Source organism: Anomalospiza imberbis, chromosome 8, assembly GCF_031753505.1.
Source record: "Anomalospiza imberbis isolate Cuckoo-Finch-1a 21T00152 chromosome 8, ASM3175350v1, whole genome shotgun sequence".
NCBI classification, from domain to species: Eukaryota; Metazoa; Chordata; class Aves; order Passeriformes; family Viduidae; genus Anomalospiza; species Anomalospiza imberbis.
This window is the reverse complement of record NC_089688.1, coordinates 16,858,813-16,875,055: the sequence shown is the minus strand read 5'-3', so window position 1 is coordinate 16,875,055 and position 16,243 is coordinate 16,858,813. Positions and strand designations below refer to the sequence as shown.

The window sequence follows — 16,243 nt, the reverse complement described above, 5'->3', positions numbered from 1 at the left end:
CCATTCCTGTTTCTCTGAAGTTCACAAGGCAGGTCCTCAGGCCTTTGAGGAAAACCAGAGCACTGTATCCCATCCTTTGTACTACAGAAACCCTTGCCATAACAAAACTCCTGTGCAATGAAAGACACTGAAACAGTGAAGCTAAACCACCTTATCCCATGAGTTGCATGCAGAGTTTTTTTTTTTTTTCTCAAGAGACTCAAATCAGTTCTAACTGCACATACATAATGCTTTTGAATGATTGATGGGTTGAGGCACAGCTCTCCTAGCTTGTTCTGTGCCCTCATCCTTATCTGGATGCCTTGAGCTAACAGAACAGCACAGACTGATAATAAATGCTTCTGCTATGAGAACTGGACACATTTAATTTCTTAACAGCATTCTTACTGTCAGCTCCTTCTTCTATCTGAGCAGGTACAGGACATTCTGCAAGGATCACTAATTGCCAGACACATCTTTGTCAGTAACCCTTTAGCTGAGTTTTCCCTGCCCTGGTGAGTTACTTTCATTCAGCTGCAGTATGGGTTGTGCTGTGATAGATTTCTGTTTGGCTTGAGAAACACTTCTGCGTCTCCTGCCCAGTGCTGTTCTGTCACGCAGCAGTAGAGCCACTAAGCTGGGACACAGGAGAGCTCTAAGCTCAGCCTCCTTGCCCTTTAGTTGCACCCTAAAGATACACCTCCTTCCCATGTGGCTAGCACATACAGACATTTCCAACCCAAATGTTTACCTGGGCACAGTGTATGGTGTCAGTGCCAATGGCCTCCAGCCTCTTCTTCTTGTCCCCAAGAGACAGGGCAGATAGCTTTCCTGGCCTCATGACATCAGCTCTAGCACAAGGGTGGTACCACACACATCCTTGTAAGTGTGCTTTCTCTTCACAGTCAATGTTTAAATGCATAGGAGTGCTCCAGGCATATAAAATAGTAAATATTTATAAGATCGGTCTGTGATCAGGTATTGCATCTTTAACACAAACCCCACTTCAGAACACATTAGCTTATTAAATGCACTCAATTACCTTCTGTGAGAAGACTACTGCAGAGGAAGAACTGATTCCTGGTCATGAGGAGGCCACAGTGCAGCAGTGAAAGAGAACAGTGCTCACTTACAAAGTGAGTTAGCTTAAAGATAATTATCCTCATCCTCAGTGTAAAGTACTGAGACACTGTAGACTAGCTGGCATAGATAAAGCACCTCCCAGTAAAAGCTCAGATTTATAACCACTGAAAAAGTGCCTCCTTCCTGATGTATTTGCAAATAGGTTTTCTGTGGCTTAGAGGACAGGGTTAGGCAGCTCTTCCTGTTGGGGGAGATAGGGACACTGATACAAAAATGTTCTTACTGCAAGATAGCAATTACAAGAGTACCATTGCAGAGAAACCAGCAGCAGAGGCTGAGAAATAACCTGGCTACCAAAGAGCTGTTTGACTGAACCGGCAGGGAAAAGTGGGTGGGAGCTAATTCCAGTTAAGGGCATGACTAGTAACAAATGCTTTAGTTGCCACGGCTGGCAGGGTGTCTATCACAGTGACAAATAAATAAAGAAGGGAAGGCACTTGGCACTGCAAACCCCCAGTGAAGTAAATGCAGAGCATGGTCTGTCAAGAAGGGCTGCACATGCCTCTGATTTCCCAAATGACAGCTCTGTAGTAAGCTGGGTAACAAACTTGGCTTTGTGAAACAACCTGTAGCACTTCACTTAGCACTTAAATCCACAGCTAGTGACTCTGCTTCACTGACATGTCTGTATGGCCTTTTCACACTTTCCTGCTGGTTTATACTTTTTATCATACGATACACAAGCTACCACATGTTTTAAATTTATAACTGTGTGTGGGACTTCTGAATGTTGTTGGAAACTAACAGAAAACGCCAGCGATGGAAAGACATGGAATGTATGCTAACCTGCACACCTGCCGACTTCACCTCCCCCATCCCAGGGAATAGCTAGCTACACAGTCAGCTGTCACACACAGCACCACAAGCCTCTTGGTTTTCTTCACTGTGCTATGTGGTGAATGAATTTACTAGTTCAGAATGTTTCTCCATTTTGGTTTCTCCTAAAAAGTCCACTACTCCTGTTTCCCTGGTTACAGTAGTCAGATTCCCCCATGCATCCTAGCTGCCCTGCTGCTGGCTGTAATGTGGATCAGAGCATCAGGCTGCTGACAGATCAGATCCACTGGGTCTGCTGCAGTTGCACCGAAAGCCAGCCCTCCTGGTAAGACAGGGAACAAGATCTGAGGCATCCTGCAATAGGGAAGGGCCCATGTAATGGTGGATCAGGAAGCCTTCTCTGTCTCAGTGCTCCTTTAACCCAACACTTATTCCCATCCACTTTGGCTTTTCAGGGCAGGAGCCTCTTCAGAGGGCCAGACTCCATGGAAGTGAAAAGGCAAGCCTGGATTTAGGAAGAATGTCATAGCAGTTACCCTTTTCCTTCACTGTGGGCACCCAAGATGGTAATACTCCTTTCTCCAGGTTAGCTGCTGGCTTTACATTCAGGCTGGCCAGCTCTACACCATCTATAGCTCAGATTTCTTTGGAGATGCTTGCTGTGCAGCCAGGAATAGGGTTTTTTCTTTCAGCAGCAGAAGACCAAGACTCATTTGGGCAAGACCACAGAAAGCCAACCAGGAGCACTAGCAAAGGCACCAGTGTGAGCCAGTTGCTGCTCAAAAAGGAGCCAGACTGAGACCTGCTAAAGGAGCAGACTCTCATTAACCACACGTATAGGAAAGCCCCAAGCAAACCTTTTCATGAGTAACCAGCACTAAATACCATATGGCTGGGATGCCACAGAGCTCTCTCCTGGTTTGAAAGCTTGGGCCATCCTGCTCTGATAAGTTCCCATATAGGGCAGAGATGTAAATTGGTATCTACTGGGTGCTACGCAATTACACTGCTCCTCCCTAACCCTTCTAGGGTCTGCAGGGAACTCTGCTCTACACCATGCTGGGCATTACAACACAGCTGTAAGAGGAGGTCATCACTCCACGTGTGAGAGAGCTGGATCACCAGGAGAGCCCCAACCAGCCTGCAAAGCATGAAGAGGAGCTGTGGCAGAGTCTTTCTATGTGTCACATACAGACAGGCTCTTAAACCAGCTGGAGCAGGTAAATGTCAACTCCATCCATGGGAAGATAACAGCATCAGTGTGCCCAAGTACTGGTATCCATCTAGCTTATTCCAAATGAATTTGAGCCCACCTTAGGCCACAGTATCACATATTCTGCAGAGGACATACATGTTCCACCACCACCCCAGTTAAATACTACCTCCTGGTATCAAAGAAGCTCCCTTTGTACAAGTTTGTATGGTTCTATAGATTCAGATGGAGAAATAGTTACCAGGAAATATTACAGGCTGAAGTCAAGACAGATCTATGCTAAAAGATATTATGTGAAAGTTTCCTAGGGGCTGATAAGCTTCAGAGATAACTAATCCTCATGGATTTGCAAAAAATTATAAACTTAGACCACCAGCATTTAATGCTCTACAAGGCTGCCAGCACACATTAGAACCTGCAACAGGTTGTATAACTTGGATCACACCCAGGAGGGCAGTGGCTGCCCTACACAGATTAAGAATACAGAGTTATGTATGCATGTGGTGAAATAAAGTGCCCTCTGAAGGAATTTCTAAAGACCTGCCCAGAAGGCAGTGGTGAGTCAGGATGACCTTCTTCTTCCAAGCATTCACATTGCAATTGGCCTTCTAATGGCTGCTCCCACTAACAGTGAACATGAATGAGTGATGTCTTGTGTGAATAGTTATCTGCTTTACTAATAACACCTTGATTCTATTAGCGGCTGAAGAATAAAAGATATTTTAAGAAATAGCAGTTGTAATCTGAGTTTTCCCCCAAGAGTATTCAATAGCAAAGAAAATAGGACCTTATACTACCTGTTTGGGAAAAACATGTTAAAGAGAGTGTGGCACGCATAAATCTTCATGGTGGCACCTGCAGATCAAGCTAGGACAGACAGTGCTAGCACAGGACAGCTTCTGTGACGAAACAAACCATTAAATGGTTTGTGGAAATCCCAGTGAAACACATGCTACTGTTTGCCAGAGGGAATTGATAGCTGTGGGGTACATGTTCCTCCCCCAGAAATATACTATAGAAAATTCAGTCAAATTCACCCCTGTGGAGGGACTTGACAGGAACCACGTGCATGTCTGTAAGGGCAAGATCTGGTCAAAAGGAGAAGGTCTCACATAAGAGCCAGCTAAGTGCTTTCTGCTCCATCACCCACATGTTGACTTCCCTTCATGCTTCAGTGTATGGCTGGAGACCATGAACTGGCAGACCCAACTCTGCTACTTAGTCACTCTGCAAACATGGGCATTGCTCGAGTCTGCTGTTTTACTAAAGCATCTCCACATGCCTTGTGGCTTCTACAGAATCTGTGCAAACTCATCACTTCTAAAGCAGAAAAGTAACAAGTGTTGGAAGTCACACTGCTGCAAATAAATGAGACCCCTGACAATTTATCTTAATAAACTTCCCTTTTAATCTGCCTCCAGGTAATCTGCATTCCCATCTCTCCAGGGCTCTGAAGTTTGTACCTCCAATTAAGCAACAGCCAGATTTTTCCATCTATAAAAAGAATGTGAGGTTGTTTGACTACCTATTGCAACAAAACTAGCTTTATTGTGTCAGACCAAAGGTATCCTCTGACTAACCACAGCCAAGAGCAGATGCTTTGAAGACGCTATAGAAGAACAGCCAGATTATATCTGGACCTCTATTTTTAATAACTACCAATAACCTCACCTTCTATGAAGCCCTTCTTCCATGTAAGTACTGAAAATTTTGAGCAGATCACACAATCTTGCAGCTCCTCCCCAGAGAGAGTTTATAACCCAAGAGGCAAAATCCCCATCTACAAATACAGGCAGAGAGCTGCCTTGCAAAAGGCAGCCCAGAGCATTCATGGCAAAGCTGAGAATCAAATGCAGTCTCTTGCCACTGGATTATATTTTCAAAACTATCTGTCCAAAACAGGACAATAGTGACTAAACTAAAGAAACAAAAGCTTTGACAGATGAAATTTCCTTCCAGATTTTCTGGTGCTGTTTCAGCCTGATCACTGAAATCCTTCATGAACACCTGACCTCCAAGTGTGCACGAGTACAGTGCTAGCTCATGCCCAGCCATTCAAGTAAAACTTCCTGCTTGATGAGCTTATTGCCTCCAGTAACTCCTTCAGTACCAGCACACTGATATCAGCAACATTATGATTTATTAAGACATGCAACAGAGTTTTTCCAGTGTTTCCCCTCCCCCACCATTGTCATCACTGATGAGGTTCTGGCTTTGAGAGCTTTCTGGGTCCTGGCAGCTGGAGCTGGCAAGCTGTGGTCAGCAAACATTTGCAATCAGCAGCTGACTTCCCACTGTCACCTGCCTTCATGGGCAGATAATGGAATATTTGCTTTTGTGCCCAGCACCTCATTTTGAGGGCAAAAGAAGGCCCCTCAGGCTGTGGGACCTTCTGAGCCTACACATTGCCTACAGCTGTTGGATTTGTTTAGGGCTCAAGTGAAAGAAGCCAAATAGTGTATGATTGAAGAACAGGGAAATGAGCTGGCTCAGCTATGCTTTAATGATATTGCTAATGAATTTTTCCTCACTCAATGTTCTCAATTCTTGCTTTTCTTTTTCCTCTAATCTCCTTCATCTGTGTGAAATGGGTGATATCAGTCCTGCTGACACAGTCCTGAAAACTTTGCTTAGCTTTGTTACTTCCACTTCTGCCTCAGACTTTAAGGAAAGCCTTTGGGGTGTAAGCACCTGTAGAGCTAGAGGAACTAATTTCTAATCCTCTTTACCAGTGCCAAAACCTTGTCAAATCCCCACACTTTTAGCAGAAACCTCCCAGCTTCAGAATGCAACATGCCTTCACTTCTCCCCATGCACCAGCAATTATGGCAGCTGATGGCATGGCTCCAGTGCCCTCTAAAGCTTCCCCACTGCTGCTGCCAGCAACCTAAACAGATGTCACCGAGAAAGCCTTAGGGTATCAAGTGAGAGTTCTCCAAGGCTATATTGCCAGAAATGCCAGAGGGGAGCCAGCAAGAACACTAATAAATCCCATCACTTTAGGACTTAAATTAATTACAGAGCAAGGGAATCTGTATGAGGTAATTTATACACCTACTCAAGTTAAACCCCAGTTATCTCCATTCCTTCCCCTCAGAGAAGTGTCTCTGGTCTGGCTCTGTATGAAACAAGCAGAAATTTCCCACTCCCCTTTACCCCTGTAAAAGTCTAATGAGAATTTTAAAAATGTGCTTTTTTTCCCCTGATGCATAAAACATGAACTGGAGCTTATTCCCACTCTGCCACTGATCAGCTGAGCAACCTCTTCCATATCTTCCTGTTCCTTCTTCACAAGAACTACTAAGCCCCACTGCTCCTAGCCCTATGCAACAAACCCCTGCTGCAGCCTGTGGTCCTGCTGCATCCATTAAAGGAATAACTGGTCCCACTAATACAAGTGCCAGATTTCCTGTTTAGTTACAAGCACCAGGGAGTTGCCAAATCTTTGGCTGAGCACAGAAACCTGAGAACAGTGACCCTCAGATAAGAGTGGTGCCAGGCAAATGGCTGTTTGATGCACCCCCACACTCTCTGACATGTGAGGAACAAGGGGTTACCTCAATGAAGTGTCCTGACCAGGCACTGCCAGCACACCAACCTTCACTAAGGATGACATCACCCAACCAAGATAGCAGGCCAGTGACAGACCTCATCCGAGGATGGCCTCAGTGTCCAGCACCTCTGATGGCACTTCCTGGAGCTCTGCCCCTCCACCCCAGTATCTGAGAGGTCATCAGCCGAGAAATACGCCTGGCTTGCCCAAAGAGATCCCACGGCAGACCTGCTGTGGCATAGGGAAGGGCCTACCAATGAACTATTAAGATGTTCAGAGACCTAAAAAGGGAACCTGTATGAGGTAATTTATACACCTACTCAAGTTAAACCCCAGTTACATCCATTCCTTCCCCTCAGAGAAGTGTCTCTGGTCTGACTCCATAGCTTTCCTGTGCCTCTGGAAGAGGGAATAAAGGCACTTAAAATAGCAGCTCTGTCCCCAGAAGTAATTAATAAACTTCTAGACCCTGATGATATCCCAACAAGTAGAGAAAGGCGACATGGGAGGTCAGACTGCCATATCATCAGAAGAGAGATTTTCACAAGCCTTCATTGCGTGTAAGGCTAGGGACAAGGGCACTGTTTTCTACAACAGCAGGAGACCCTGAGCTTTCAGAAATATTTATAGGCTCTGAGGGCTCAGGGTTGCTTCAGGCTCCCAGTATCAAAGTGGTAAACTTTCCTTTACACTATCCAGAGCATACCTAATTACAGAAAAGAGAGAGAAACAAGGGAGAATTCAAAAAAGATAGGTCTCTACTCAACCAAGTATGCTTCCCTCCCTGAGAGCAGACCATGCATTGCTTTGCTCCCCTTCCCCTCCACAGTTATAATAAGTAGTATGCAAATTCATCTGTTTCCCCTTTTCTCTAGCAGCTGCTTTACCAGCCTTAAACAATGGCCCAAACCACAGAGCTTCTGAGGCTTAATCTCCAAACCTGCATTACAGTTGTGCTGCAACCCACCCTTTCCCTAGTACATATCACCAATACTCACAACTCCCAGTCTTCCAGATGATCTACCCCTGTAGTCTCCTTTTATAGGAAAGTCCAACTGCTCAGCTGCCCTCTATTCCCTAGAAAATCCCCCACCTGAAAGGAGGGATAAGGCATAGCAGAGGTTCAGTGGGGGTCAGTCTACCTTTTTTCAGCAGAGTAGTTTCCACCTTGTGCTACTTTCAGTACAAACTCTAAAATACACAGGCTGAGCCCCTAACTAGGCCTGAAATAAATTTATTAAAATATTTTACTGACCATAAGAGTCATGATCCACCATCTTAGCCTTCTATAAAGGACACCCAGCCCAAGGCTTTTATATACAGGTGATTTTGGAAATCCTACCAAAGACAGTGTGAAGCAGAGTTTTCAGAGGGGAGGGACTCTTTATTTTTCAGAAACCAGAGATTTTTATAACAGTTTTTTTTTTGTTTTGTTTTTTTTCTTTTTTTTTAAGATGTTTTCTGAGTTTTGCCCTTGGAAACTTGATAGTAATTGCTAGTTCCTCAGGAATTCTGGCTTTTGTTCTGTCAAGATAACCCAGCAAAGTGGGAGGAAAACCAGCTTCAAATTAGCATTTAGCTCATGCTACAAACAACATATTTGGGGCCACCTTCTCCCTATTATTATAGGGCTTAGCACATTTTGGATGTGTGTGCTTGGACACACCTCAGATGAAGCCCCAGCTGTGTCTGCTGGTGGTCCAAGCCAGAAGAGTCACTCAGCACTCAATGAGAGGTATCACATCTAGGGCACACTGGGGGTAAAGTCACAAGAGGACAGGGAACTGGACACTGTTCCCATTTGTTGCAACATCGCGAGCAGAAATCTCAGAGGACTGAGTGATTTTTTTGGAGGTCCCACAACCTCCCTTGAGGCACGTAAGGCACTTGCTCCTTTGGTGTTTGGGAAGATGGTGGACATGGTAGGATGCTGCTGAATTCTCCTCTACTACATCATTAATGCAGTTGTTTTGGGAGGGAAGGGGAAAGAGACCCCTAGTTTAGTGGAAATGCTGACAGAGTCCTGATATCCAGATGCTTCCTCTGAGAGGAGAACCTGTTACTGGGATCAGCTTAGCAAGCAAGATGCCATTTGATTTCTGGCAGTAGGGCCAGAAATGACTGCAAACTGCTTTGCCTTTGGCCAGACATTTGAGAGATTGCCACATAATCTATCTAATAAAGGAGTGAAGAAATCTCAGCTGGATAAAAATAGCAAGGCTTGGATTAGAAAGTGGCTAGCTAATGAGGAACAGAGGTTCGCTGTTGCTTTGGTATGCCTAGTGTTGCCAGGAGAATCCTGCACAGTGTGGATATGTGTCTATTGAGCTGGGGTGGAGGAGACACATAAGACACCAAACTGGCCTAAGGAAGCACTACCAGGTCTTTTGAATGACTGACTGGTGTCTTGGTTAAGAGAGGTAGTAGAACACCAATGAAATAAACTCTCTGCTAGAGGCAGCTCACAGATCTGCTCCTTGCCACCCAGCAAAGCTGGAAGATATACTCTTGGAGGTGAGGTACACTGTGGATCTGCACACTGGCTCTTCTGCCACACAAGATGGGAAGTTCACTCTCTTAATGACGTTGAAACAGTATTTATGGTCCTTACATTACTTATGCTCAAAACCTCCCCATTAAAATGTCCTTTGAGAGATGTTTTTAGTCAAAAGGGAGATTTCCTTAAGAATTGATCCTTCCTATCTCCCGTGGTGTTTCTAGCATGTACTTAAAAATGGAAAAGGGACTGGGGGGCTGGAGGGTCCAGTCTCCTCAAACCTGTGTTTTTGCTCCCTCTTCAGATGGGTAGTGTTCCCTCGTAACGGAGGTACCAGTTCCTTCTCTGGTGCCAGTGTACTACTCAGCTGTCTCAGGAGTTGCTTCCTGCAGAGAGCCACAATTGCTACAAAATTGCCCTTTGGGATCCAAGACTCGTTGTTAATTTCTTTTCCCTACTCAGAAGAAAGCTTCTAGCCGGCAATGGAAACGGCACACACAGCATCTGAGGTGCAGCGCTGCCACTTGGAGGGCACTCACCTCCACGCCGATTGCAAAAGTTACATCTTCAGCCATTTCAAACACATAAAATGGTTTTACATACACATTTTCCTCTGTCACTTTTTATCATGTGTCTGATCTGGAGTCAGTACGGCCAAAAGATTGTTCAGATAAATTGTTTCAAATATAGACTTGGATGCTTCTATTAAGATAATGAGTGAAGGCTGCCATCAAGATCAAGGTCTCCATTGTTCTGGGTGCTGTACAGTATCAGTACTACATTCTGTATCTGCACGCTATGAGACACCCACTGTCTCCAAAAGCTTACAGTCTAAAATAGACATTTGAATGGGGAGAGAGAGACTGAAGCATATGAAAGAGGAATAATTTATCCATGATCAAAGGGTGAGCTGGAATTAGAAGAGCCTATGTCCTGGGTGGGATCTGTTATCTCCTCTTAGCATAACCACTTACCAGTGACTGACACCATCTGTGAATGTTCATAATAAAAAGCATCCCAGAAACAAGACACGTGTAATTTCTTAGGACACTCTGTTCTTCCCCTGGTTACAATCCATGGGCAGGTAAGGGCTGTTGCAGCAGCTACATGCAAGGCTTCAGATGTAGCAAAACCAGGCAGACCGTGGTTGTAAGAATTACTCCTGCCATATGCAATCATCTTTCAGCACACTCAGTGGTGCTAATAAAAAAATGCCTACACAGAGTGCACAGCGAGCATTATTAGCCGGAGTAAGAGCTGAGGCAGCATCGCCACCCTGGAGTCGGACAGGGAACTGCAGGCGCAATGCGTCTGAATTACAGGCTCCCCCTCGGTCACCCAGAAGGCGTGAAGTCTGAATTATATTGCTATATCTCTCAAAACTGAGGAGAGGAAAAGTCGGACTCTGTCTCCAAAAAGGTACTGCAATCTGACAACACTAAGTCTGGGAGTTAGCTCGTCTTTCACAGTGGCACTGGGTAAGGATAAAGCTACGTAAAGTACATTATTCCAAAAAATACCACCCTGTGATGGATAAATATGAACATTTGTATAAAGAAACTATATAAATAATGTCTTCTAATGTGGTGGTTGGGGTTTTTTTGCTGCTTTCTCTCATGGCAAGGAATGCTTTGTCCTCCACAAAGTAGGGCTCATTCCTACTTTGCATATGTTAATGTGAAACCAGTGCAAACTTTGACGTTGATTTTCATTCTGACACCAGATACAGGTCCCCGTATAAATGCCAGTGTTTGGGAAGAGCTGATTTTATACAGGATCTTCTTGTACTTCTGAGGCAGTGCCATCCCAGTGTACTGGGGTCTCAGCTCACAGCAACCTCTGGGCCAGAAGCCAGGTTGTTCTTGCATCTTCTGCTATAGAGTACCCTCCTTCTGAGCAATGATTTGTTGTATGGGCACCCTCAGCTCCTTCCTCTCACCATTAACAGGCTATATCCTCGTTTGTTTTCAGCTCAGATGTACCATATGAGACACCATTTGGCTGCCTGAGTCTGGGCAAGTCATTATCTATGTCATGCATCAGTTACCAGCCTCTAGTCAACAGCTGACACTTCATAAGTATACTGAGGGGTTTCAGTAGCCCATGTCCTGGGATGCTGTAGTGATGGACTTTGTAAAAGATTTATACAAAGTAGGCTTGACTGCTGTCAGTTGTGACAAATGAACATAACAAGCCAAAAGTTTGTCACCATGTATTGAATCCCCTCAGCAGCACCTGACAGCACAAAGCCCACTTTCCTACCTGTGATTCAACAGTGGCACTCAAAAAACTCCTAATTATTTCTAGCCACAATTCTCTTTCCCTCACTCTCCACATTTCTGGTTTTTAGGACTCAGTGAAAATCTTGATTAGGACACAGACCATGCTCTTAACTTGTAACTGAAATATCTGGTTCATTTTAGGTGGGAAAAGAAACATCTCCTTCAGGGAGTGTTGTGCTTAAATAAAGCACCAATTGTGGTGGCCCACATCAGTAATGAAACCTTGACCAGGCTGGCAGTATGAAAGCCAAGGGGCTTGTTCCAAACAGGCAAACAAAAGTAATGCTTTATTATTTATGTCTCTTTCTTGGTACACTTATAAAAGGGGTCAGGGTTGTTCAGCATCAGTCTGTCTGTAACATTTTTCCAACAACCATCATTAAAAGTGCTTTGCGTTTAAGATTGTGACGGAAAGCCTGATAGTGGCTCTGTCAGCAATGACATTTGAAAAGGATTGGTTATAGATTTTGTGGTGCCAGTTTATCCTGACCATCTTGGAGTTGTTTCTTCATCTTGGCTCCCTGATTCAGCCTCCAAGCTCATCATCATCATCACCATTTATTAGGACTGGCTGACTATTCTGACAAAAGAAATAGTCCTAGTCAGTGCAGATGACACTGGGGAATGCTGGAGCTGGAGCCAGATCCTGCACCCTGGATTTTATGGGGAAATGATTCAGCTTTCCTTACAGCTCACTGGGAGCCACCACACCCCATGGGCTGATCTGATGTTCACCACTAAAAAGCAGCCACTCCCAACGTGAAGAGTAGCAACAAGTATTACACGCAAGGCCAAAAGGAGTTCTCAGCCAAGGACAGAGCAAAAAGGATTCAGTATTTTAATGTACAAACACTGAACGTGTGAGATCTCTCAGGCAAACAGCCCGGACACACACTCAGCAAGTTTTGCTCAACACAGAGAGACCCTATTTGCCTGCTCAGTGTCACTAGCCCCATAATTTCTGGCAAGCCTTTTGACATTGGGTGTTCATTGGAAATCCGATTGCCTGGAGCCTGGCTTGCCTTTTTTACAAGAGAACAGCATGTTCCCAGCTCTGCCATTTCCAGAGGAAACAAGCCCCGAGAGTACATTAAAGACGTGGACACAAATAGCTTGCACTGTGTATTATTTTCAGCCTGGACTCATGATTTTACAGGTCTGACTCATTCCAGATAAATGCAAAAGGTTAGTCATGATAGTCAGCTGTAGGCAAAGAGGAAGGACCTCACTGGACTTACCCCAGTGCAGGTTTCATTGCTGTTGAAGGGCAAAGAGCTGAGCCAGATTTGCTGGTCCTTGACCTTGGGGTTTGTCCCAGGACCTGTTAAAAGGCACACCAGTGAGAAAGTGTGGATACAGATCTGTGCATACTGCTGTCAGCCTTACATCCACCTTCCTGCTGAGAGTTGGTGAGCATCTGCTCATCCCTGAGCTAAGGCCAGGTGTTGGTAGGAGTCTCATCGGCCACCACAGTGGCTGGCTGTGGGAAGTGTGCTGCAGCACACAGGTGGCAGCTGCACCTTGGCACTGCTGACCTCCAGCTGTGGGTACAGCCACTAGCAGCTCCACACCACTGCTGTGACACAACCAGTCAGAATCATTTTTGGACTTTACCTACTCTGAGGCCTCAAGATAGTTGGTCTGGAGAAACAGGGAGGAGGAAAGGAGAATTTTTAAGCTTGGATCTTGTGCAGAGCCTGTTGTCTGTGCTGGACATGGCCATGCCTAGAAGAGCAGCATTTACCTGCACCCCTGCAATCCAGGGACGCTCTTTCACAGGAGTGCTGAGCTGCAGCCCAGCCGCAGGCCAAGCTGGGAGCACCATCTGCCGGCTTTGACACAGCAGGCTGGCTCATCAGAGGGACAAATTACAGGGTAACCCAGAGCTGCACAGTCATTAGACTGCATAGCAAATCAGAGTTGAAAAAATCACAGGGTTGGAGAAATCCCTCAGCTAAACCTCCTCCTGTCATCCTCACAAAAGGGGCTGCAAACCAGTCTTTCTGCACTGGAGCCAAACAAACTGACTTGGGTGAAGGAGATCCAGTTGTAAGTTAGCTGGAGTTATTTAGGGCTCTCGCAGAGCTTGTGAACAATTTCAGCTAAAGAAGTTTGAAGCATGTCACTGAGCAGTCTTTTTAATGCTTCATTCTTACAGCTCGAAATGTAGTTTTGTTTACTAATATTCCCAATAATAATAATAATATTGAAGGGAGCACTGAGAGCCTGAAAAGGAAAGAAAATATATGTCTCTGGTGCAACAGTGGACCTGTTTAAGCAGCCCCTAAGTAGATTTTTCTTGGGTTCCTCAGGTCTGCTTCCTCAGGTCAAGTAATTTCCTCTGATGTATGATGGATGTGTCCCATCCCACAGTTCACTGCAGTGGACAAGGATCCACTGAACTGTCCCTGCATGAACCTTATGGAGAACCTACAAACATGAGGATACTCTCAGTACTGGTAAAGCACAAGCAGACCTCACAGGAGGCTGCTCTGTGTGCATCACCCATGCACAGAACAGCGTGGGAGAACAGTGCTAGGTTACAGAATCAGGCTTACAGCAAAGAGCTCCACGCACCACTGTTGGCGTTTTCTGGTGTGTCAATACTGTCTTTAATGGCACAATCTCAGACTGATACAGCTAAACCCAATAATAAACAGAGAGGCTTCTGGGCACACTAGCACCTTTCTTGCCTTTTCAGAGCCAAAATGCTAAAAATTCCATGTTTGCTTCCATTGTATGTTAGCTGATCTCATGAAAGCTATTGCATTTCCCCAGCCTTTATTTGGTTTTGTTTCTGGAGCCACTTGGCTAAAGCAGAATAGCACAGGGCATGTTCAGTACAGGGCCGTGAGCAGCACATACTCCTTCTTGGGCTGCTGGTGGATGTTTTGACAGACTTAAGGCACTATTAAAGATGCATTTAGTTGGTCCAAAAGGCAAAGCTACAGTCAAAACAATTGAAATTCACTTACTGCACTGGAAGCTGGACCTTCCTGAGACTATTTCAGCCCTTTCAGGTTTGAATTCTGCGTGTTGCCTAGATAAGATTAATTTCCTTTTCTTTTGATCTCATACCTTTTACATATCTTTTAACAGAAGAAATGTCAAATTCTTTCTTGACCTTTTTAATGCCCATTCTGTTTTAACAAATCTGTTATTTGAGCACTTTACACCAATAAACTTTTGAGGTATCTGTGAGCCAGACTTGGAATTATTACCCCCATTTCTTAACCTCTTTTTTCATATCCATCTGTTGCATTGGTACGGGGCTGGAAGGAAGCAAGAGTGTTAAAGGTCTTATTTTTTCACCTTTTTCTCTGACTTCTGTGATAACTTGTACAAGTTTTTTTAGGATAGTTCAGATTTTCTCTGTACTCTGGAAATTAAACTTAGACATATTATATTAAAATTTGGTGCATTTTTGTTTTGGTGGGTTTTTTTTTGTTGGTTTTTTTTTTGTTTTTTTTAATAAACTGGAAGTAATTACTGCAGATGGTGGCAGGTTCTCTATCTGCTGTTGTTCTCAAGCCCTGCCTGCTATTCTGGGAAATGAACAAATAGTCAAACATACATCACAGTACTCAGTGCAAAGGTCAGAAGAGATCTGTATTGGCCAGCGGGTCAAGTGAGGTAAGGTACCAGTTCTGGCTATAAAATGTGTTTTACTTCTCTCTGCATTCATTTAGAAAATTTACAGAGGTTTTGTCAGTAACAATAACAAAATTTGAGGAACATGATAAACAATTTTCCATCTCACTTCTTTAGATAGTGCTTCATAGAATCTTTTTAATAGCTTTTTAGAACTGTAATTAAATACTTTGAAACATGTTTGGGACAGTTTTGTTTCAGACTTTGCCTTCAGCTTCTTTGGTTTGAAAAACAGGCTTGTTTCCAGGAAAGTGAGTATTGCACTTAATTGGAATGACATGTTCCCAAAGCTGCTGGTGCTTCTGTGAGCTTGGAGAAAGGCCTGGATGATTCTTGCAACAGTAAATAAAAACAATTAATTGCATCTGTTTATTTTGGATCCACCTACTATTATTTTTTTCCTACTTTTTGTAATCTTCTTACTTAATTTGTCGTGGAGTAACAAAAACAGCTCACCCCAGTGAACCCAATGATGCCTTTCCTTTCCAATTGGTCAATAAATATCTGAAGAGTTGCATGATTTCAAAATGCTGTTGCTGCCAGACCTGAGAAATGTGAAAACTCCAGCTCAAGAATCCTGAAACAGACAGCTGGACACTTACAAAAAACAACTAAAAATTCTTCCCCTTTCTACCATCAGAAATAGATGCCAAATGCAGGATTGTGGCATCTCCTGCAACTCACCACTGCTGTTCCAGTGAGACTGAGCCCCTTGGCAGACCTTCAGCTCCCCTGAGGCAACATCAGCCTCTGCAGCTGCTCTCTACACTGAGTCCAGGACAGCCTAGGAGAGGGAGCACAGCTACCTCCACTACTTGAATTAGACCACCAAAATAATTAAACTGTACTAAACATCACAGCATTGAAATGTTGTTTCAATATGATTAATAATTAAAAATAGTATTCTTAAAAATAATTTAAGAATAAATAAAGGGCTCATTTCCCTCACCTTTCAATTTTTGGGGTTTTATTTTCTACTAGACACATTCTCAAGCTTTTTCTCAGCATACATAACACCTTAGTTTTTAAAATGCTCAGCGCTCCAAGACCTGGGTCTTTAATGAGTGCAAATACCATCAGTCTTGCTGTAATAGGACACAGCTGGGGGCACAGCTGGCTCTGGGATAAATTGCTGCCCCCATGGGAGC

At 44.2% G+C, this 16,243-nt stretch overlaps 3 long non-coding RNA genes across 3 annotated transcripts; 2 read left to right on the top strand and 1 right to left on the bottom strand.

Moving 5' to 3' along the window:
• Positions 1-226: 226 nt before the first annotated feature.
• LOC137478032 (uncharacterized) lies at positions 227-3,096 on the top strand. The gene is made up of 2 exons (XR_011001364.1): positions 227-2,465; positions 2,595-3,096. It is a non-coding gene; the product is annotated as an uncharacterized lncRNA (long non-coding RNA).
• Positions 3,097-13,277: 10,181 nt separating this feature from the next.
• LOC137478031 (uncharacterized) lies at positions 13,278-15,952 on the top strand. The gene is made up of 2 exons (XR_011001363.1): positions 13,278-14,043; positions 15,535-15,952. It is a non-coding gene; the product is annotated as an uncharacterized lncRNA (long non-coding RNA).
• LOC137478029 (uncharacterized) lies at positions 15,451-16,186 on the bottom strand. Its single transcript, XR_011001361.1, has 2 exons — positions 16,045-16,186; positions 15,451-15,640 (listed from the first exon to the last, which is right to left on the bottom strand). It is a non-coding gene; the product is annotated as an uncharacterized lncRNA (long non-coding RNA).
• Between the last annotated feature and the right edge of the window lie 57 nt (positions 16,187-16,243).